The following is a 23,631-nucleotide window of genomic DNA, read 5'->3' as shown; positions in this document are numbered from 1 at the left end:
GCCTAGGAAGGAAAGTTGAACAAGGAGCGCAAGATTCCAGCTCCACTGCAGACTCAGCACCCACGTGGACACACGCAGCTCGGGTCCTCACGTGGGGGACAAAGCCACCTTCCTACCATAGCACCCGAGGCCCCGCTACGGAATTCACCACACAGCCCAGCTTCCCCAGTTCTCCTTAGCTTCTTCTTTCCTCTGTATTCCTGGCCCCTCAAACTGGACTTGTCCTTTAGCGCCCCAGAAGGAACGAGACACAGTTGAATTAAAAGCAGAGTAAGTGCTGAGGACAGTCACTAAAACTGAACCTGCACTTGCTACGGGAAAAGCGCTCAGTGTCTTATGGAATTATATTTACTCCTTTAGTCCAGTTAAGGGCCAGATGAGGTATGGGGAGTAAAGCAGAGTGTTCAGGAAGCCTCTCCAGGGTCACACGGCCAGCCAGGGGCAAGTCAACCACTGTGTATACAGCGGCCCCTGTGTGTCCTCGCATTCCGCGCGTCAGAGGACTGAGCCAACCCGGGGGTGGAGATTTTCTTTTAAAGTAGCTGTACTGAACACACACAGACTGGTTTGGGCCATTATTCCTAAAACAATACAGTATCACCAGTATCCGTAGTGCATTTTAGACTGTCCCACGTATTAAAAGTATTCTACTGTGGTGCCCGCTTGTAGTCCCAGCAGCTCAGGAGGCTGAGACAGGAGGACCACAACTTCAAAGCCAGCCTCAGCAACTTTAGTGAGGCCCTGACTCTAAATAAAATATTTTCTTAAAAAATGGCTCAGTGGTTAAGCACCCAAAGGTTCAAAAAAAAGAAAAAAAGAATTCTAGAAATGAATGAAAGTGTGAGGGAGGTGTTCGTGGGGTCTATGTGAACACTGCGTAATTTTATAAAAGAAACTCATTCAAAGGGGGTCCTGAAACCCACTGTCCCCAGATGTGGAAGGACAACTGTGCCACCTCCAAGACGCATTAACTAAAGAAGTTAATTTTTGACTCAGGAGCTGCTAAGGTCCTCAGGTTGGTTATCAATTGGGTTTCCAAGGTTAATTTTAACTTCCTGAGATCTACGCACTGACTTGATGTGTGATCCCACTCACTCTCGGCAACTCACTGTGCTCCTATCACCTGCGACTGACAGAGGAGATGGCCACTCCCTTTTCCCCACCTGGGGTTTCCTTCTGGTGACCACAGTCGCCGGGACTCCCCCTCCTCATTTCTGACCTCAGTGCAAACAAACGCACTTTCCAGATTCCAAAACAAACACATCTTAATAATTTGTATCGCAGACATTTACGTCACAGATTAGATACAATAATGGGGATGAAATCATTTCTCAGTTTTTGACTCTAACGTGCAGACTTCAGTGGCCCTGAGAATGGACGAAAGCCCTTGGAGGAGGAAGAAATGGTGAATGACGTTCAAGAATACTCCAGTTCTGGAAGTAGCTCAAGGAAAAGGAAAAAAAAAAGCTCTCCGGTAAACTTCTAATTTTTTTATGTCTTTTTATATTTAGAACTTGTCTTCCTAAAATTTGAAGCTAAGCATGTATCCAAAGACTCTTTTCAAAGACAACTTTTATTTTAAACCCATAAGTACCAAAGTAATGTAAGTTCATTGCATGAAAGTACCGCAAACAGCATCATATAAATAAATCAAAAGCAAACACAGCCAATGTTCACAAGTGGCCACGCCACCGCAGTGGGGGCACCTCAGCTCTCACCCCCACAATCCCTGTCCCTCGCCCCCAGTAGAGCGACTGCAAATCACTCAGCAAAGCAAGCTCCCTGCACAAACCCCTGAGCAGGACTGCCCCTGGGATACCGCTGCTCCACAGCAGCCGTGGGATCCTGAGCTAACAACTTGGTAAACTTCTAGTGCCTCAGTTTCCACATCTAGAAACAAGGGAGCAGCACCCAGCTCATGGATCACGGATCAAGGATCAAACAGATCACACAAGCCAGTATTTACAAAACAGTCAAGGCCTGCGGGAAAGTTCCACTGAGGTGTCTGAGATACGCTTTGATATTAATTAATATTCAGCGAAGAAGAAAACCAACCCAAAGATGCCTACGTCTAAAAGTGCACACACAAAATTAATCTGTAGAAAAAAAAAGGAAACTCATCGGAAGAGAAGAAACCAGATTTTGTCTCTGTAAACCCTTCAGTGATCCAAGACTGCATTTTAAGCAATCTGCCTCATTAGCACCTAGTTCAAAGCCTCAGGGTCCTTCCCAGACGCCAGCTCCTGTTCTCAGGGACCAGGTAAAGAACCTTTCTCCAGCTCTCTCTTTGGACCATCCCTCTACAGCATATAAATGGGGTGGAAAAGGCACAGCGGGTGCAGGGCAGGTTGGCTGAGGAATTGCAGCTTCCAGGTCTCTCTGAACAGGAGGCGCTGTCCCTCTGCCACATCCCACCAGTCACGGTGAAGCCACCATACTGTGCGGCCGCCCAGTCTCCAGAGCTGAGCTCTTCTCAAGTGGCGAATTATGGAACTAGAGACACAAAATGTCATGCCCACTTCAAACACATTATCAACAAACAGCGGGGGGAAAAATGTTTTCTCTAATATTTATGCACTTCAGAAAGAGACGCTGAGGAGAGGCATACCTGGAACGGATAGCAACGTTTGGCCTACGTGTTCCAACTTCAACTCTCCAAGGAGTAAATATAATTTTTCCAAAGGAAAGGGCTCCTGTAGCATGAAACTATCAAGGCTTCGTCCGCAAAAGCATTCTACAAAATGTCAAGACATTTGTAAGAGTCAAGTGTGCCGTAAAACAAAATGACATAAATTACAGAATATTTCTATTTGTTGATTCCAAACACAACAACCTATAACTAGCTTTCCCAAAAAACACTCCTGGGATTACTCAAATGCAAAGGTAGGGCACAGAAAATTATTTTCCTCTCTAGCAAGTAGAATGTCCCTGGTTCAATGAAAACCTTAATAGTATCAAAAAAGACAGGAGTACGTGTGGCACTAGCCTGGACAGACAGACAGTAAGGGTCCCAGCCACAGCCCATGCACATCTCCAGGTCCCTCAAGTCACTGTGACAATGCGTACATTCCTAGCCTACAAAACAAACATACTACCTTTAATGATTTCAATGGAATTTTGTACTTCCATTCAAAACCCAAATTTTAATTGTGTCAGAGAAAAACATACAGAAATAGAGAAGGAATCACTGCTGTATACCTGGAGCAAACCGGACACTGTAATACAGCAAAACCACCCCAGAATTTAGACCTTTAAATCTTTTGATCTCTACTATCTATGGCTACCTTCCTGGATACCTCAGACAAAATTCAAAGGATGGAAACTCTTATTAATAAAACAAATCCCCTTTTTTCCCTGTTAACCTCATCAAATGCATCAATCAGTTCCAAACAATTCCCTCTAGAAGTGTGTATAGTGGAATATCGGTTGCAGAAACCTAAAATAAAGACATAAATACTGAGAATTTACATACAACTCACACTTTATTAAATGCATATCTGTGTGAAGAAACCATAGAGATTCAAACATAAATAAAGGACTATCCTTGAGACAATTAAATCTGTGCAAAAGAGAAGTCTGTAAGGGACTACTTACTACTGAACACACTACATCCTACAGAACCAATGCAATAAGGCAGGAAAAAGAAATACGGAAATGGGAGTAATATTGCTATCTATGAAATGGCAAATTTCTTCAGGTTATTTTAATAATACATACATATATACAAAGAAGATGATCAAATTTAAAATATACAAAAATAGGGCTGAGTTGTGGCTCAGCGGTACAGCACTTGCCTAGCATGGATGAGGCACTGGGTTCGATTCTCAGCACCACATAAAAATAAATTATATAAAGATATTGTGTCCATCTACAACTATATAGATGTGTGTGTGTGTATATATGTGTGTATATGTACACACACACATGAATACAGGGCTGTCCATATACACTAAATAGTAGGAAAATATTAATGGGACATTCTTTCTAGGCATAGGTACATAGCTATAAGATTTTCATGAGAAACACAACTGAGTATTTGAACAAAAGGATAATCATACTCTTTTCCGGATAAGGAGATGTAAGATAGAAAAGATTTCAATTCTTCTGTCATGATTACCTATTTTAAATTCCAATCAAAATGAAAATGGAATTAGCAGGCTGAGGGTATAGCTAAGTGGCAGAGTATTTGTCTAGTGTGTGGGAGGCCCTGGGTTCAATCCCCACTACTTAAAAAAAAAAGAAAAAAAGGAATTATTTTTAATGAAAAACTTACAAACAATAAAAGCAAACAAAACTTATTTTAGGGTAATAAGAATTATGAAATAAGTTATGGTAAAATATTAAAACAGTATGGAATTACAAAGCAAAGTATCACCCTAGTTTAGATTCTTTCGAAACTGTTTATTTTAACATTTAACAAATAACCAAATAACCTAAGTGGGAGACACTTCCTGTACCCCCTCATATCTGTATCAGTTTCTTGGCTGTTAACTAACCCTTCTGCCATGTTAGCGTTAGGTTTCTGGAAAAATATTACTTGTACTATCTTTTTCTTATTTTCATAAAAACTACCTTAAGTCCTGAAAGTTTCATATCTTACTGACTAATAAATATCAAATTCTGACACCTTCCAATGTCGACATCCATGGCCCACCAAAAAACAGCCTCTGCACAGATGCTCATCTGAGTCTGCCTCAGCGACTCCCTAAATGACAGGCCACCTCCACTTGACTCCTTGGCATTGCAACGCGTAGACAGATAAATGTAGGTATTTATGTCTTTATCATCAGTGTCCTGAGCACAGTATTTTCTCAGGTCATTTTATTAACTCCATCCTGTGTAAATTCATTGACAAACTTTTTACAAGAGAAAAGTTCATTAAGTAAATTAATTTGCATTATAGTTTCTTGGTGTGTTTGGCCAAATTTAGGTACAGCAACGTTGCAGGCAATATTAGTTTCATTTCACTTCTGTACAGATGTCACATTATCTAATTTAAAATAGGCACTCCATGATGAGGTATTTCCCAATGACGAGATATTTCCAAGTAGTTATACAATTTCAGAAGCACCGCTGACTTTCTGAGCTTGCGTTACGTAACCTGAGTTCTTCCCTTTCCTTTGCAGAAAGGAAAATTATAACATGTCCAGTTGGCAATCTTTTGTTCTAATAATTGTAATTTGCTAAAGGTTTCAAGGGCAGGTGTATGTGTTTGTGTGCACGACATTCGAGTTATTAAAATTTCCAACAAATGTTGAACAAAATACAAATTTAGACTATTGCCTTCTTAAAGTTTAATGACATGGTAGACCATTCACACTGATGTACAAAATACTTTTTCAAAATCTCAAATATTGATTCCTATAATCCCACTGGTGGTCAACTAGTTGTGAGTATTCAACTTGAGTCTCAGCGTAAAACCTTGACATCCGGTCATCTGTGCACACGTAATAATATTTGTAATGGTGGTAGTGAGGTCCAGCTCCTATTCCAGGGATGGATACTGTAGTCTAGATAGAATTATGAAATATGTGGTCACCACTATGGCTTCCAAGAACATTTTACTCTTCGTGTTTCTTAATCCAGTAAAAATGGGCTTTCCACAACACGTTCCCCAGAAAGGCATCCAAATTCATCATCACAAAAACAAATGACTTCACCCTCAACGTTATTTTTAAACCTAATTTACAATCATCATCATCATCTTCACATTAGGTATTTCATCTTCAAAAGAATGAAATGCCAACCGCCTTAATTTGTTTTTCATGATTTGGATGGGAAAAAAAAAAAAATCAAACTATTACCAGAATGACCTTGAGTGAGTTTCTATTTGAAGCGTCCAATACCATGTGAAGCTGGTGGCACTCACGGTTTATTAAAAAAAAAAAAAATCTTGCATTAACAGTACCACACAACCCAGGTCACCAATGCCTCCTCAGATGTGTCTAAGAAACCTCAGGATGCATCATGAATTTAGAAAACACACCTTGGATCTAAACGAAAGTCACACTTCATGGAATAAAATGTAAACACAGGTTCTGCCACGGCCCGAGGTCCGGCCTTCTTAGAATAAGTCCTCCTTTGGAAAACGACGTGGTCCTTCTCTATTTTCTGAATGCTCAGTGGCTTTACTGGGACCACCACAGTGAACAGCAAAAATCAAAAGCATTCCATGGAAGTTAATGTCTGGGGGACCCCCTCCTGCTCTCCAGGAGAAACACTTTTTTAAGGTTCATCACCACCAAAAGGGTTCATCACAAAATGTATGCTTTTAAAACCTGAGCACACAATAAAAATTAGTATTCATACGTTGACAGCATTCAAAAAGGAGAAAACCCGAAAACCAACTCTAACAAGAACATTCAGAGTGTATCTTCCAGAACAATTGCCGGGCCTCTACTTTTCCGCACCGACACCGAGGACTGCAAGACACAGGGGTTCATGACACTGTGCCCAGAACAGGTCAAGAGAGAAAGGAAGCTAGGGAGGCTGAGGCAAGAAGATCACAAGAGCAAAACCAGCCTCAGCAAAAGCAAGGAGCTAAACCGCTCAGTGAGACCCTGTCTCTAAATAAAATACAGAACAGGGCTGGGGAGGTGGCTCAGGGGTCCAGTGCCCCTGAGTTGTTCCATCCCTGGTACCCAAAATGAAAAGAGAGAGGAAGGAAGCCTGGTGATCACCTCTCCGAGACCACTGCGCACACGCCTCACACCCCCTAAGCTGACACCACACAGGAGCAGAAACAGCATACAGAGTTCATGTCTGCTTCTAACATTGCTTTGATACCAATGAGAAATCTGAAACAACGTCAAACCCGACAGGATTCTTGAGCAACAGGTATGAAGGCAGGCTTGCCCCAGAAAATCGGACACAGTGAGTCCTCATTGGAAGTGCCTCGTTCTCTGCCCACAGTATCCTCATTTCCACAGGAGATCTGGACCCAGAACAGTTCAGCAACTTGTTCAAGGCCACGAAACTTATATGAGAGAATCCTAACAGCAGAGCGTCATCAATACTGACTTTCTGTGACACAGAATAGAAAAAGTAGAGAAGAGACTTGCATGCACACCTGAAATCCCAGTGACTCAGGAGGCTGAGGCGGGCGGATGGCGAGTTTAAGGCCAACCTCAGCAACTTAGTGAGTTTCTGTCTCAAAAATAAAAAATGGAAAGGGCTATGAATGTGCTCAGTGGTAGAGAGAGAGAATGAGAAATTCATTTTTTAAAAAAAAATTAATTCTGGAACCACAACTTACTTAACAATTCAAACCCTGGCCTCACACCAGACAGTAAAATAAAATTAAGACAGTTGCAGGGATTGGGGACATAGCTCAGCTGGTAGAGTGCTTGCTTTGCATGCACAAAGCCCTGGGTTCAATCCACAGCACACACACAAAAAAATCCCTTTGGGCCTGGGGCTGTGGCTCAGTGGTAGAGCACTTGCCTAGCATGAGTGAGGCACTGGGTTCAATCATTAGCACCACATAAAAATAAATAAACAAAATAAAGATATTGTGTGTCCAACTACAACTAAAAAATAGTTTTAAAAAAGAATCTAATAAGGAAGCAAAGTGACGCACCTGCATGTCTGTGTCGGTGTTACTTATGTCAGCCAAACGTGGAAATCCTGCCAACAGCCAACCAAAGAAACCATGGTAAACTATATAATCTGAATGCAATTGTGGCACTCTTGAAAAATCATGCTTACGGAGACTATTTAATGATACAAAAAACATTCCTGATATAAAATTAAAAAGAAAAGAATCAGGAAACCAGTCCATTTAATATCACTCATAAGTGTCTGTTCACTAGAACAGATTCCACAAGTTAGATTTGAACACACGAAAATGGTAATGACTATCTTCTTAAGGATGGGGGATAAACGAGGAATTCCTAGAGAAACACGATTCACTTGAGTGAACTGCCAAGTTACCTTTCTGAACAAATAACTGGGAGCTTACCAGCTTCCTGTCTGGACTGAGAAGTAAAATAGGGAGTTGGAAAGGCAGATGCTTTGAGGAAAATGACTGTATCACATGTCTGCGTGCCTCTGGACTATCTTCCACACTTCAAATGGTCCATTAAAAATCCTCCAGAAAAGGTACCTGCCCATCAACAAATCTTAAAGTCCTCTGTCTCCCCAGAGGACAGCACGTGGCACAAACGACTGACCCCCACGAGAAAGTACCTTAAAAGCTCCGTCTCCTCAGGGAAAGAGACTGAGCCAAGAACTGTGACAAACTAGAAATTCTGCTGGGAGCTTCCGTGTGGGGAGGAAGCGGGGCTGGGTGGTCACGGTCAAGGCCCCACCTCATGTCCACTGAGGCAGAGGAGAGGGGGCAGGAAGTCCTGGCTTCTGACTCCTCACTCCTTGAGATCTGCATTCTGCATTTGTCCCATGCAGGGAGACGAGGACAAAGACCCACCATCATGCAGGAGGCCGGGAGGAGGGGGTTTGGGGAGCTGGGCCCCCACCCAGGTCCCATTCGCATGCCCACAATCATCCTGGAAACCTGTACTTGAGGCCACATGGGCCTGGCCACCTCCGAGGGCCCCAGAACTGGCCTGGCCTCCTAGGTCTTTCCCAGATGTGGGTCTTGCCTACTGGATTCCACCTGCTGTCCCCATCTTCCTCCTGTGAGCCCCTGCAGCAATGACCTGACATCTTCCAGGCCCAGAAAAAGAACCTGGCTCATGGAACCACCTTTGGTCATGGAAGCAAGTCACTAAATCCTCCCAAGCTAAGTTTCCTAACTTCAAAAACAAGATAGGCAATCACGAAGACATTTAATAAAAAGATAAGAAGAATCGTGAGGATGTGGGGAAACTGGAACCCTTGTGCTCTGCAGGTGACAACGTAAAGCTGCTCAGCTGCTCTGGAAAGCCATCTGGCAAATCAGCCAAAGGATGCAATTCCACATCTAGGTATGAAGCCCTACTTCAGCAGAGAAGGTGTATAGGAACGTGATGGTCCATGGGCTTCAAACACAAGAGGAAAAACCCAGCCATGTGACTCTGGGAAACCCGTCCCCTCTGCATCTCCTACTCCTCACTTACCAATGGAGACGACGTCACGTGTGCCTTGCAAGTTACTGGGTGGATGGAAGAAATTGGACACATCAGCTATCGCAATCGTCCCTGCAAATGCAAAGCTGTGAACTCTCTGCTTTGTGGGCCTGGCCTCACCGGGCCCCTCCCCTGAGGTTTGCTTCCTTCAGTCCCCCGTCACCTGCAGTCAACTCATCCCAAAATTATGATGTTTTGAGAGAGAGAGAGACCAGTCACATAATCCCACTGCATTGCTATAACCGTCCTACTATTGGCTGTGGCTGACCTCTGGCCTTGCCTCGCTGACAAATTAAGCTTCCTATTAGTTGTACATGAAGAGGAGAAACACGGAACACACAGGCGTGGTCCTCCCAAGGGATCCCCCAGGGCTCTGGGGACCACTGTTTGCAATCCCAGACAGAATCTCTGCACACCAAGTTCTACACCATGCAGAGCGTCCCCTGTGGATCTTGTGTGCAGGGTGCTCATGGTGGGTTCCACTAACAGGAAAAGGCAAAGCTGAAATTCCTCTTTGCTTTTATGCCCCCCTCCTCAAGGAGTAAGAAAGAAAAAAAAAAAAGAGTTATGGCAAGTAGCAAGGAAATGCTCTTCATCTTCTGTTTTCAAAGCCAAGGTCCGATACCCAACTGCGACCAGCTCCCTCCATGTGTCTCCATCCCAGGCAGAGGACATGCCTGCCTATGGCAGGAGCCTGGGTCTACACCAGGACTCTCCAACCCGGCCTCCTTGGGCTTCTGCCTCCTAAGCTGTCGAGACGTGGAAGGATCTGGAAGTTCTACACACGACCTCTCGATGGTGCCTCTGCCCAGACTGGGAGCGGGTAATGATAACCACTGTGGGCACAACCAGGGCGACCACAGGAGCCTAGGATTTCCTGAGGGCCCACTCTGCTCCAGGCCTCCCGTTGGCTCCAAGTGCATTACACTATTAGTCGCTCTAGTCCTCCCCACGGGCCCTGTGCCTGCGGGGACACCCTACCATTAGGTGGGCATGAAAACCAAGGCACACCAGTGTTTAACAGCAAGTGCAGAGTCCTGTGGCCGGGGAGTGGTGGACGGGCTATGAAGCAGTCGCTGCCTGGCTACGACGGGACCGCCGCGTGGCGCGGCACTGGGCTGGATTCCTGACCAGGCACCATGAAACTCTGACGCTGGAGACTGGGATCACTCAGCCAGCAGGATCCACCTTCACAGGACGTGAATTACCCTCGTGACAACGTGCCCAAACCATGTCACAGACAAGCTGGCTGAGGCTAAAGAGGGCCTCTAGGGCACCCAGTTCCCACCTGGGGGCCGTTCCCTCCCGCTCTCTCGTTGATGAGCAGTGGGAAGAGGACTGGGCCTCTTCTGGAAGATGCAGGATGTGAGGCTGGGGGTGAATGCAGGAGCCAGCTGGGGACACACCATGGGGGCTGGGTGTGACAGTGCCCATGCCCTGTGGTCACAGAGTGGGCTGTGAAGGATGAAGAAGAGAGAACAATATCCCGGCCTGTGTAGGGTGGAGGCAAAGGCTCTGGCTACCTCGTGGGTCAGCGCATGGCTAGAGATGCGCTCTTCCCAGAAGCAGGAAGCAGGCGGGCATCTTACGTGGACCAGGTGCAGATGCAACAGAGGAGCACAAATCCAGACTCCACCCAATTTAGCGCATGTGAAAGGGCTCCCTGCAAAGACCAGCGCAGGAGAATGAGAGAGAGAGACCCCATCCCCCCCCAGGTAGGCAGGGCAACCGCGTCTCTTCCTGAGCCAAAGAAGGCTGGAAGACATTTTCTTTGGATGTAACCGCTGCTCTATGCAAATAGGTGAACATTTAGAAAATTTGGTATTCTAGCCACCACGGGTCTTCAGTTTTCCAAAATTTCACATTTTGGAACGAAGACACACCTTACGTGGTCTCAAAGCCAGGTTGGACTTCGGTTCTAGACACACCCTGTGAATTCATCTGTCAAAGACAAACTTCTCCGCCCCCGGGAGGAAGCGCCTTAGAGAATGCCAGGCACCTAACCGCCCCGGGATGCTCTCGGGTGAAGCTGGCACGGGCTCCTCGCACGCCCTGCAGGGGAGCGAGGCAGGTGGGTGCCAGGGTGCCAGGGTGCCAGGGTGCCGGCGGTGACTTCACCCCCGTAATCCTCGGGGCACGTGTGAATACCCAGCTTCCCAGATGATCAGTAAGGTGATAGCGCCCGGGTGTGAGCCCTGCTTGGCACCAGTGGAGCGAGGCTCCCTTGGGCCACTTGCGGTTTCGCTTCCTGTTATCTGCACCTGCACCGATGTCACAGGCAAATAAAAAACACCCAACAAAACCATATTTTGGGAGCTTATTCAAAAGCGAAGAGAGAGAACCAAAGCAAGTCAACCCAAGCTCCGAAACCCAACAGCAGCGTCACCAACCCGAGGCTCGGTGCTCAGGCCCCATTCGCAGGTCCGCCGGCCTCCTCCCTGCGCTGAGGATCCTGGCCCGGTTCCCCATCCTCCCAGCCTCTTAGATGCTCAAGGAGGGGCCTCGGCTAGGGAGGAGGCCACTTAACCAATAGGAGCAGGGCGAGGGAGGAGACTTGGTTACGTAAGAGGCCGCCTAACCAATAAGGACAGAGCTAGGAGGAGCCTTGGCTCAGTCAGGGGCCGTTCAGCCAATAGGGACAGAGGAACACTCATCACAGGTGCTCACACACAGGAGGCCCCTGGACTCCCAGGGCACCAGGTGTCACATCCTACCGGGATTACATCATTTGATCCACAGACAGAGGAGGTGAATTCTATCATTATGTCCTTTTAAACGCACATGTATGCACGCACGTTTATGGAAGATGAAAGCAAGTCAGAAAAGTTTAACAAGCTGTAAGTCATCCGACGAGTGATACAAAAAAACCTTTTTAAACCCAAGTGGGCTGAACTGAAGTCCTGGCCCTTAACTACCACACGACCTGAGACCAAACATGGGCTTGGCTGCACCCCCAACGGGTGCCAGGGGCATCCACCAAACTTCTCAGTCCAGAGAGTCAGGTGGCTTTTGCAGTTTGGGTTTTTTGGGATAAGTGAGAATATATTTCGATGAACAGGCAATTGATCCTTTGGAGAAGTTATTTCCTTGCTGGTTTGTGATGGAAATTGAAAAGAGGAAAGGAAAGAAACCAAATTGCCCACCAAGGAGTTAGGGACGACAGACACCAAGGTCGTTGGTCACTCTGTCCCGAATGCGGTAGTAGGGGTTGAAATACAGATGGGGAATGACAGCTGGGTGGACTTCAGATTACAAACTGACCTTCCCCAATAGGCTGGTTTCCCAGGGAGACGCCATGCACATGGCTGGTGTTAAAGCAACTCCCCCGTAGAACATCTGTAATGGGAAATCACTGCTGGAACGTTTTACTCTGGTTTTTACAATTCACTGTGCAGTCGTCTTTGCCAAATACACCTATCTCCCCCCCCCCCGGGGGTGGGGGGGGAGGCTACACACTTAACAAGGACTTCAAAGGAAGACATACTCAAGATGACACCTGCCTTCTAGCCTCATGGAAAAATCAATCTGCCACATCTTAATTCAATGCTCAGGCTAGAAAGAAAAGGTTCTGGGGGCTGAGGCAGGAAGATGACAACTTCAGTGCCAGTCTGGGCTACTTGGTGAGACCCTGCCTCAAAATCAGGTAAGCAGGACTGGGGATGTAGGTCAGTGGTAAAGTACCCCTGGCTTCTACCGAAGAAAGGGAAGAAGAAACAGGGAAGGAAGAATACTTTATGCTTGGTACGTAACTAGCATATTTTAGGTCGTCAATAGGTAGCCAAAAGCCCCCCATGTGTTACACAAGTTGCAACTCTGCATTGAGACAACTCGCTGACCCTGGGTGCTGTATACTTAGTAAGTGAAAGGCGGAAGATGATCAGCGACACAAGTTTATTGACAAAGAACATCGGGTTTGGATGTCTAAACGATTAAAATGTCTGAGGATGTTCCAGAGTAAGCCAAGGGGCGGGGTGAACAGCAATGGTTCCTGGCCCAGGAGTAATTTGGGGTCCATTAATGAACAAATGAGGAATTAATAAATAAACAAGTGAAGGAGTGAATGAATGGATAAATGAACCCGGGTCCACGTCACGTCCCCAACGACGAAGGCAACAACGGCTCTGCACTCTCCTCGAGCGCTAGAAAACCTGCAGTGACGTGAGCACCCGCACCTGTCACTGACCAGGACCAGCACGCAGGTGCGCCAAGCACATCTCACCAGAGTCAGGTGCATCCATCACCATGGGGAGTGACCCACAGAGGCACGTGCAAGGTCCCTCCCGCTCCCTGACCTGGGGAGCAGCGGTTGGTGAAATAAAGGCGTGGAGAACCGTGAGTGGATCAGCAGTAAGGGCTGGGCCGACGGTGAGCTGTCCCAGAGCCCTGTTCTGTCCCCAGTGGACCCAAGGCCCAGACAATGGGGTGGACAAGACTGACACAGACGGCCAAGGCCAACAGAGCCAGGTCCCCAGCCTGACCAGGAACCCCGTGAGGCCTAACGTCAGACCCAAGTAGAGCATGGTTTCTGACCCCAGTTGTGACGGGCACTCTGGGCAGCACGTGAGAGCTGGACAGGAAGGCTGTGGGGTGACGCCTGGGGAAGGGCGCCCACAGGGGACACGGGCTGTGAGGGTCAATGCCAACGGATTCTCAAAGCACCTCTCCTTGAAGGTGGCGATCTGCCTGGCGTGTCCCACGCAAACAGGGGACTGTCACTCCCAGCTTGGCCCCTGGGCACTCCCCATTGGGTTGTCACACCCCTCCCTCCTCAGGAAGCACCCCTGGCAGCACTCGGTCCCCTGGAAAGTGGTGCACACCAAGCGTCATGAAGAGCCATGCGCTGGACAGAGAGGGCAGCAGGACAGGGGTCTGCGGAGGGGCAAACCAAGAAGGCTCAGGTCACCTGGCTGAACTGGTCACCTTCCGCCATCACACACGCCAGAGAGGATGTAAAGTGCCAGGAGCTCACTCCCCGGGACACACAGGCCAGAGGATGAGCGCTTACCACTGAGATAGAGCCGCGGGCCTTCCAGGGGTCATGTCGCCAGGGCACTGTGTGCATCTGCTCATGTCCCTGGGCAGGCGCCACCATCACCACCACCACGATAAACTAAAACTCAGAGGCGGAGTGGCTGGCTCAGGAGCCCCACACCACCAAGTGGCTGGTGAGAATCAGGACACGTGATGGGAGAGAACAGAGACGTTCCGGAATATGTCCACATTCTAACCCTCTATGACGTCAAAAAGAATCCGCCCTCGGGCTGGGGGCCTGGCTCAGTGGGCAGAGCGCTTGCCTCGCGTGCACGAGGCCCTGGGTTCAATCCCCAGCACCGCCACAGAAAAGAATCCAGTCTCAGTTTCCAACTCACAGGGACCCACCCACACTAGGGAAGCTCATCTCATGTCATTCTGTGACCCTGCCCCCACTACCCAAGACGTGGGACAGCACGTCCACGGGTGGCTTTGCGTTTCGTGTGTGTGGTGTGGGTGACAAAGGGTGCCCTGGCAGAGAGAAGCCACCGCTCATGTGATCACTAACACCAAGGAAAAACTGGAAGCTCTTTACTGAGGCTGCCTTCTGATGCTAGGCCCCGCAGATCTCTTCCAGAATAAGCCCCAGGGCAGATGACAATGAAGAACAATGGCAGTGACAACAACAGGGGTCCCAGGTGGTGAGGTCCTGGGAGAGGGCTGCAGAAAATGGAGGGTGAGCCGGGCGCGGTGGCACACACCTGTCATCCCAGGGACTCGGGAGGCTGAGGCAGGAGGATTCCGAGTTCAAGGCCAGCCTCAGCAACTCAGCAAAATCCTGCCTCGGAATAAAAAATTAAACTGGAGATGTGGAGATTGTAGCTCAGTGACAGAGCGATCCTGGGTTCAATAACCAACACCAAAGGAAAGCGGAGAGGGAGGGAAAGCAAGAGCAGGACACGCGTCCTCCCAGGCCTCTGCACAAGCTGCAGAGAACCCCAAGCAGGAGAGGACCCACGTGTGGTCTGCAGTGTGTGCCTTGTACCCCAGGAGGAGGTGTGTTCTGGGCAAGGCATCTGCAGTCCAGCCTGGATTCCGTAACAGGAGCCAACACACAGGAGCCCAACTGGCTCTGCCGGTCCCATCCCCATCCCCAGTTCCTGGGGAGCAGACCCTGGTGCAGAAGGAAACGCTGCAGTCCTCTCAGCAGGGACAGCTCCTGAGATGTGGCCTGTGCAGTCCCACAGGCAGCCCGTCCTCAGAAGGCCCTGCTCTTGGTTTAATGCTCTGCGGCCACCATCTTGAAATTCTTCCTCATGTCTAGCAGGGGACCCTGAAGTTTAATTTCACACTGGGCTGGCAAGTAGATAGCTGGTCTCTTTCCACTTTTTATTTGCTTTGGGGGATTTCTGAAAGCCTCATAAGATTTAGAGTCTTCTATATTTTTACAGACAAGTTGTTTCATGGGCTATTTACACTCTGAGACGGGGCTCGGTTGTCCTAGATTCTCCAAAATTGATATTTAATGCAGAAAACAAGCTTCTTTTTCACCTCATCCCCAATACATGCTCTGACCTGCAAACCAAGATGCGCTCAGTGTAACGGTCAGAGCGTCAAGAAAACCGAGACCCAGGTGTCCCTGAAGCCTTCAAAGTGGGTACCAGGGCCCAGCACGCAGATGAACCTCCAAGAGCCGTGACAGTGTGAACAACTCACTAAAAATCACTTCCAGATCCTCACGCTCAGGGTTTCTCCCACACTCCTCCAGTACACGCCTCCATCTCTGCACGTGCCCATGTGTACGCACGCACGCACGCGCACACCAAGTACAATACACACATCCCCGGCAAACACTGGCAGAACCCCGGGCCTGTTCTATCCTTAGTCCCACGTGCATTTCCAACACCAGAGAGACCATTTGGTCCGGATGATGCTGTCCTCAAATAGAAGAAGAAAACCAAATATAAATGCCTGCGCCAGAAGACCAAGTAGGTGCCGATGATTATACCCAAGGCTCACGGTACAAGAAGAATGCTACTGGCAGGGTGAAGAAAAGCTCGTGATCAAAACAGAGACGGCACAGGAGCCGTAGGTATCATTTTTAACTAGTACACACGCGCGCGGTATAAACACAGACACGCACCCTTGGAAACACACGCTCACATACGTACGCCAAGGTGCACATCTGCATGGCCCAGGTGACTATAAATATGGACATAGGAATGAATATCACTGTAATCCCAATGGCCAGGTGCCCCCTTCTCTGAACTGGAGTCTCCTCATGGACAAAGGTGTGGCTTGGACTGGAACTTCACTGAGCTTCTGGAGCTCTGACAGGACCCCGGCTCTGGGCGTCAGGGCAACCCAGCAAGCTCCTCCATGAACACCCCATCTGCACCCCATCACCCCGTTCTGACAGGGAGCTGTAATGCTCCTTGGGCCTGGGGAGAAAGAACAACTTTCAAGACAGGGATACAGATAGTGGTTATGGATAGACTACAACTCGGGGTTATTTGAACTACATTAGGTTTTGAATTATTCATTAGAATCCTCGGCCCAGCCAAGAGCGAGGGATACTCTGACACAGAGCAATGCAAGTTCAAGTTCAAGGGAAACGGCTCGCCTCTCGCCGGCTCCACTCGGCCCCCTCACGCAGTCCCGTGGTCAGGTTCCCGGGATTTTCCCATTCTGACAGAGAAGCCCGTTTCTCGGGCCAGGCTGGGTGACCACCCATGATCTGAATTACGCACAGGTGTTCGAAAATACAGAGGGATCCGGCATAATTAGGAGCATTAAGCAATCATCCCTGTGCAGGGGGGGGGGGGAGCGAAGAAAGGAGGACAGAGTGTGGGCAAGGCTTTGGGAAATAAATTCCACAGCCTTTCACCAAGTTGAAATCTTGGCTTTGGACACACATAAAAATGAGTCTGGCCTGATCTTAGCTCCAGTGGACATCTGCCAGATCACAAAATTTGACCCAATTGGCCTGCCTTAGCGTACAGAAAGCCACTACTGGAACAGCAGATGGCCCAGCCGGTCACAGCCAACCTGGACGGACAGGATAGTGGCAGAAAGATGGCAGAACATGGCTGGCCCAAGCTAGGGTGGGAATGTTTGCTTTTAAGAGAATCTTTTTGGTTATGCACTTAAAAGAAAAATAGCATCAGGGCAGACTTCCCCTCAATCCCTTCCTCTGCAGCCTCCAATCCCTCTCCCTCTCTCTTTCTCTCTCTCGTGCATCCTATAAAACAGAGCTGATTATTCTTTTGCTTTCTCCTCGTCACTACATGCTGCAGTAAATCGAACGGTCCCCCCCACGCGTGGAGGGACATCTTCAGAGAGGATTGTGCTAGGAATTCTCCTGACAGTGGGCGTGGGGTCACTGTTTTCCCACAAGATTTTATGGAGCTAGAAAAAGATGCTGACTTTCAAAGTATGACTTCTCTTTAAATAGACCATTACCAAGCATAACCTTACTGGAGATGAGAAACTCCATTTTCTTTTTTTCTTTTTTTTAATTAAAAGTATGGTTTAACAGGCACCACAACTTCAACAGTCCCGTGTGTTGAACACACACCGGCCGTTTAAACAGAGCTCTGTCCAAACATTCACCCTTTGTTATATTTTTCTCCATTCTTCAGGGAAACACTATCTACCTTGAGACTATTTTGTTTAACATCTCTAGTCGTTTATGCTATTTACCGAACATCTGATATTCCTAATAAAATGTCAGTACAAATAACCAAGTTGTCTAGAAGGGGGAAAAAAATACACACACACACACACACACACACACACACACACACACACACACAAAGCTCTTCCAGACCCTCCTGGCTGGTCTCCATGGCCCCACTTGGCCACGCTCAGACAACCGCCTTTTCTCTTTCCTCTGAAGTTACAAAAGACTCATTTCGCTCAGCAATGAGCCTGGCTAAATTGAAACTCTGTACATCAGAATTAAATATGTTCCATCTACGCAAAATGAACAGTGTATGATTTATCACTAACACTTAATGACCAAAAAAAAAAAAAAAAACTGATAACTCTCTCCGATGAGGGCCCCTGATAGCGTCCAGTCTCGCACCATCGATTCCTTTGGTCATTAGCAATAATCACAGAACGTCAAGTCCGGCTTATGCAGCAAGTTTGGTAACAGAGCTGGGGAGTAGACACACACTATTTTAAAAACGTGTTCCGATTTCCATCTAAGTATATCTTTATTTATATGGCTTCCTTACCATAAAGACGCCAGTCCTTGAAATTATGCAGAAATCGCTTTCTACGCTGAAGAACAAGGTGTTATATCATAACAAGGGTGCAGAATTACAAAGCGCCTGTTAATTAAACATGGCTTTTTAACTCCCTACCCTGCATATGTAACTGTTAAGTTCTAAGCCAAGTCCTTAAATAAGAGTGAGAAAATGGCTAAGTTCCTTTAATGCTTTGCCTATATTTTTTCCTTAATGCAAGAGATCAGCCACTTGATTGATTATTTTTTCATCAAATTCTCTGATAAACGGTCAAGATTATTTAAGGTTTCTGTCTCTCTCTCTCTCTCTCTCTTTCTCTGTGTCTCTCTCTCACACACACAATATTGGCAAATGAACAAATCACCAAGTTGCGAGTCAGGACTGCTGTTTTCACATCCATCCTAAGCTGTCAGCGGATGGCCTTCCAGAAAGCCGCTTCATTCCAGGTGCACATGGAGAGACCATGTCTACAATTCTTATTCAGCCCTTCAAAGGGTTCACACGGAAGACGGGAAAACGCCGCAGCTACACACGTCCACGTTGCAAACTCCACTGCATTTAAAAAAAAAAAAAAGCAAGCCAGGCAGCGTGGAGCACATGCCCAGGCTGCTGTGAACGGAGCCCTGGAAGGGAAGACACTCAGGCACCCACGAGGAACGAGGAACGCAGGAAGGGCTGTGCTGGGGGATCCCAGGACCCTGAACCTGCTGGGGAGGGGGGGGGAGCAGAGGGAGGGACAGGCAGGAGCCTCCTCCATCAGACCAGCGCTGGGCGCTCTCCCAGGAGGGGCCGGCCGCAGGTGACCCGGGTGCATGGGGGTTTTTCTTCATTCCTCTGCAGTGTCCTACTCACTTCTTGGTTAAAAAACTTAAAAAAGAGGAGCTCACCGTTTTAAAAGAAATAGCTTTGCAAATACCTGCCCAATTTCTTTCCTGAAAAGTCTTCCTTGGTTGGATCGATCCAAGTGATTGAGGCCTCGGGATTTTATTCCACAGTCGGGGCATCAGTGACCAAAAAAAAAAAAAAAAAAAAAAAACACCGAGACCCTGCATCCCAATATAAGATCCATTTCCGCTGTTTTCAAATTTGCTTATTATTACCTCATACTTCAAGAATTCTTTAACCTCGGTGCTGTGCGATGGGAAAGTCATCTGCGACACAGAGATACTCGCTATATTTAGTAAAGCTGACTGTCCTACTTCCTAAGCAAAGGAAAACAAAAACAGACCCTGAAGTGAGATGGCTCTTGAAGGATCTGTGCAACATTCAGTTGACATGAGACACGCGTGAAGAAGGCGGCTTGGGAGAGACCTTGCTCAGACTGCAGTGCAAAGGCTCATGGGAGAAAGGTGACCTTCAGCGGTGGGGTGTGTGTGGGGGGGGTCCCTCTCCCAGGCCCCCATCTAGGAATATCTGAACCTTGGGCTGCAGCTGCCACGGGGCAGGGAGATACCGGCAGAAGCACCCGGGTGGGCAGACAGGTAGACCTGCTGCCACAGGCTAAGAATTCCTTGTGAGCTCACCAGAGTTACAGCTACAGGTTCACTGTCAATGCACATCACATGGCAACAAAAGCCATTATTTAGAAAATAAGACGAACACAGTTAAGCTGCTGAACCCTTCTTAAACCCAACGGAGGCATGCCAAGCACAAGCCCACGCGGACATGCCCGAAGGAGCCCATAAAAGAAAACCAGGAACTGCACAGATTCCTGTTTTAATAAGACTGTTTTCTCCCAAATTATCAGCCATGGCAGGTGGGCAACGATAGTTTTCTAAAGACACGCCATCCGGCTTCCCAAGGTTCAACCTGCTTCTTTCCAAACATAAAATGCAGCAAAACTTTCTATTAGGAAATTTCTGTAATGCATCACCAAAATGGGTGTGTCACTGACTCCCTAATGAAATATCAGTTAATTACTTAGCCTTTCCTAATGAAATGATCAACATCCTTTCAACAAACAGGGCAGCATGATCTAACATCGAACTTGGATTTCATCAGCCAGCCAGGAACTTCTCGGCACCCACGGACCACTGCACCGCCCCTCCTCCCGATGGGTTCTATTTTCATCCTCCGTAGAAGCCCCTATTCGGGGACAGAGACCCTCTAGTGTTACGCTTAGGCTCATCAGAGATTTTGTTTTTATTAAGTGCTTCAGGGTCTCAAGAGAAATAAAATGACTTTGCATTAGCGGGACTCTTCCAAATGCCACCTGAACCCAGGGCAACCTCCAAGTTCTACACCTAAAAACAATGACCAGTGCTTTAGCAGCTCTGAAAATGAAGCCACACCCAAAGCCAAATTGGAATTTTTTCTTTTTTTAATTTTAAAATAAGGTGAGGGCATTTTGGACAAACACTTTTATTACCGGTTAACTTCACAAGGCACGTTACAGATAGAGACCCCAAAAAAATGATGTACCACTTTTATTTAAATAACTCTTTTGATCTTGGGGTTAGATCTTTAACTAAAGCCCTGAATATTTAAATAAGCCTCTTTAGCATTTTGTCTTCCTTGTCTCATCATCTTGAAGGATACATTCTTTCTGGGATCTGGCTTTGTTTGTGTGGCACCAGGGGCCAGGCTACCTCCTTCAATACTCCTGCCTACCCCTCCACAGACACTGATAGAGAATTTCCCAAGATGCTTAGGGAAATCAAAATACTTGTGCCAGCAGGGTTAATCTAATGAGTAAACAGTTCAGATTTTTAAATTAAGATGGAATGCTCAGAGAAAAAAAAAAAAAAACTGCAGAAAGCCATTTGACATTAATTGGTAGCTACAGTGTAGCAACATCCACCAGGAACGGTGGATCCAAGCAAGACACAGTGTGAAAGGAAATACCTGCTTCCAGATGAAAACTACCAAGGTGATGCTCCAAGATGTTCCTTCCACTGTGCTGAACCGTGGGGACCTGGCTGGGCCTCTGCTCCTCCAAGCATCTAATGTTTCTTTTTGTGCCTGATTCTGAAAAGGGAGTCTGCATGCTTCTCTTAGTTTTTACAATGGCCATAACCTGGATTAATCCCTGAGGAAGGGCTGTAGGCTTTTCTCCACCTCTGATCACCGAGGAGTCCAGCTTTCCCACCTGGGTGGGCAAGAGAATCATGTAGGCACTTTTTTTCAAAATGCAAAGCTTGGCCCCACCCCAGAGGTGGCCGGTCCAGCAGCACAGCAGTCTGTATATGCCCCTAGAGTTGGGAGGCCATACACATACTCAGTTAAAAACCACTGGTTTTCATTCTTAAAAGAAGTCTGAATATTTTCAAAAGAACAGAAAAGCAAAAAAAAAAAGAAAAGAAAAGAAAGAAAGAACAGTAATATCCAACAGAAGAGAGTTCAGTTCGAGAATCGTTGGTAGCGTATATCACTTAGTGCATGAGTCTTTGTTTAGTTACATCCAAATTACAGGGGAAAGTTTATTATAAAGTATAGCAAAAAAATTCAAGAATCTGTATTTTTGATATCCACTGCACAAACGTGTGTGCAAACCTATGCTAATCTGGATTCGGGTAAGCAAAGGTCTTACTCTGAAACATGCCAAATTTGGACCAATTGCGACCTCCTTCCACCCCAGACATGAGCACCTGTCTCCACCCCTGTGCTCACCAGCTCCAGAGGGGAAGCCACCAGCACCTCTTGTCAAACATCAGCACCTGGGGGGGGGGGGGGGGGATAGAAAAGCCAAGCAAAACCCACACCACTCTGTCTTCTGTAAGGGTGGAGGTCCCTGTCCTCACAGCCCCATGAATACCTTAAACAGTGAGGAACAACACAGCCCTGGACCACTGGGTCACTGAGATGCAAGAATACACCTGAGAACACCACCCCTGGTTCGCAGGCAGGAACGTCAAGTAGAGACATTCCCACCCCGGGGCAGAGCCGCAAGGAAGGCAGAGACACCTCGGGAACTCAGCTTTTCAGACTGGTGCAAGAAAGATTCAGTGTCTTAGTACACTGAATTAGATGAGCTCAGAGAATCTGGCCAAGTGTGGACATCCATACTTATTGTAATGTAGAAACAGGTATCCAAATGTGCAATTCAGGAGAAACTCTTTGTCCCACCCGAAGAGAACCTATTTTACTTGCTGTCAACAGGGACTCGATAATGCCTCCTCCAGAGCCCCCCTTTCTGTTCCTCAGTGGATGGTGATGTACGCTGCTGGTCTCCGGTGTCTTCACACCGGTGCAATCACACAGAAGGACATGAGTTCTATTCAATAATCCCTGCCCCTCAGCTACTGCCCTTAGCAGCAGTTTGAGGAAATAAACTCATCACAGAGTGATCCTGAGTACAGAGAACACAATGGTAAACAAAACCGGAACACAGTTTTGTATGGATTCATATTCCTTTAAAAAAAAAAAAAAGAGAGAGAGAGACCCTGTTTTATTAAAACTGTGACTTGGAAAGAAAGTGCAATTAGCTTTGCAGAGGCACTGCTGAGATGTTCCCCGAACGCACGAGACATATGTAAATATTTCGTGATATCAGTTCCGTTTGAGTAGACCTGTCAGGATATTTACAGGGCTTGACGGTACTTCTGTCTTTAATTAAATTTTTGCCCAGATTACTTTAATGTAATTTAAATAGATTATTAGTTGTCAGGATCTAATATAAATTTTGTTTACGATTTAGTTACTTTAAGTACTCGGATTGAAGGAACGAATTGAACCCCACCATGTTGAACCTCGAGACCAGAGCACGGAAAAGCTCCCCCTGTCCTCTTCACGCCTCTCCCAGACACTCCTCAAACCATGACAACTTCATCGTCAATTTCATGGGACTAAACTGGAACGAGGGGACTCCCCCTAAAACAGGTTGGGGGAGGTCCTGAGAATGACCCCATTTATACCTGTGCCGCACTAGGTCCCGTTCCCAGGGGGCTGCCTAGGTAGGAAACATTTTTCTCACTCCAAGTCCCATAAAATCATGACCAAAGCAACACCTGTTGTGTGCCAGAGGCAGGGTGCACTTTAAAAGCTGGCATCAGGGGAATGCACAGAGAAAAAAACAAGACCTGCAGAGGCAGCCAGGAGCCAATCTGGTCAATATATTTCTCCACTAGGCAAAACAGCAGGCAAAAGATGAGCCTGCTGGTGAACAGGAGCTGCCTTCCCAACCAGGCTTGGGAAATGCCTCAGCCCACGCTGGCTGGGATGGCTAAGAATAATCCATTCGAGAAACAAAGAGTGCTGTCCAGTTGTCCTGCCCGGCCAGCCCTGCACCTCGCCTCTCCCTCCCTCCCTGCTCCGGACAGAACACCAGCCCTGGAGAAGTCGGTGCAGGAACATTATACATGGGATGCAAAAACCAAAGCCCTTCGTGAAATCAAACGTTCCTT

General features: G+C 47.3%; 1 protein-coding gene and 1 non-coding gene across 7 annotated transcripts in view; one reads left to right on the top strand and one right to left on the bottom strand.

The window, feature by feature from the left end:
* Foxp1 (forkhead box P1) overlaps nucleotides 1-23,631 on the bottom strand; it is a 516,185-nt gene that overhangs the window by 486,051 nt on the left and 6,503 nt on the right. The gene's annotated exons all lie outside the window — the stretch shown is intronic.
* Trnaa-cgc (transfer RNA alanine (anticodon CGC)) lies at nucleotides 14,332-14,401 on the top strand. The gene has a single exon. It is a non-coding gene; the product is annotated as a tRNA-Ala (tRNA).

This window comes from Ictidomys tridecemlineatus, chromosome 16, assembly GCF_052094955.1.
Source record: "Ictidomys tridecemlineatus isolate mIctTri1 chromosome 16, mIctTri1.hap1, whole genome shotgun sequence".
Lineage (NCBI taxonomy): Eukaryota > Metazoa > Chordata > Mammalia > Rodentia > Sciuridae > Ictidomys > Ictidomys tridecemlineatus.
Note: the sequence above shows the minus strand (reverse complement) of the source record. Positions and strands in the feature narration are given on the sequence as shown.